Consider the following 925-nt stretch of genomic DNA (forward strand, 5'->3'; position numbering starts at 1 on the left):
TAAACACTGCGTCGTCAGTGTTGGTATTGTATCAGACATTTGCACTTAACATTATATGAAAATCAAGCTCAAGTTGAGTTAACAAGGTTTTTGACCAGCGAATGACGGAGATGTTTTGTCTGTCAATAGAAAGGCCGCATCTGAGGCAAGTGCATCGCATTATACGCTTTCATCAACTTTAACAGGTTATATAACGTTTATTGTAGCTATTTGGGTGCTTAGTTTTTCTTGCTGTTTAATACACTTGGCCAAAATCTCATGATATAAATGATGAAGCGCGATATGCACAGGATATTTAAAACGTAGCTGAGTCATTTATATCATGAGATTTTGGCCAAGTGTATTAAACAGCAAGAAAAACTAAGCACCCAAATAGCTACAATAAACGTTATATAACCTGTTAAAGTTGATGAAAGCGTATAATGCGATGCACTTGCCTCAGATGCGGCCTTTCTATTGACAGACAAAACATCTCCGTCATTCGCTGGTCAAAAACCTTGTTAACTCAACTTGAGCTTGATTTTCATATAATGTTAAGTGCAAATGTCTGATACAATACCAACACTGACGACGCAGTGTTTAATTATTGATCCCCCCCGTTTCTTTTTTTATGATTTTGGACTATAGTTTTTTTTTATGTGTATTTAATACTTTTTTTTTTTTAAATTACAAAATAAAAAAAGAGAGAGAGAGCCAAGCACCTTCTTTCAAATACATTAAAAAATGTTCACCATTTTGACTTAAAAAAATAACTTAATTGTGATGCTGTAACTGAAATACAAGTGTGTGATTTCTTTACAGGCTGACCGGAAGAAACCTTGAAGTTCATACTATATAAACAAAAGATAAAACATATGTAGAGCATGGGGTTAAACCACAGCTGTGCTATTGCAGAAACCTGATCCTGATATGTGGTAATAAATAG

This window comes from Sinocyclocheilus rhinocerous, unplaced genomic scaffold, assembly GCF_001515625.1.
Source record: "Sinocyclocheilus rhinocerous isolate Xijiao unplaced genomic scaffold, SAMN03320098_v1.1 scaffold1426, whole genome shotgun sequence".
Lineage (NCBI taxonomy): Eukaryota > Metazoa > Chordata > Actinopteri > Cypriniformes > Cyprinidae > Sinocyclocheilus > Sinocyclocheilus rhinocerous.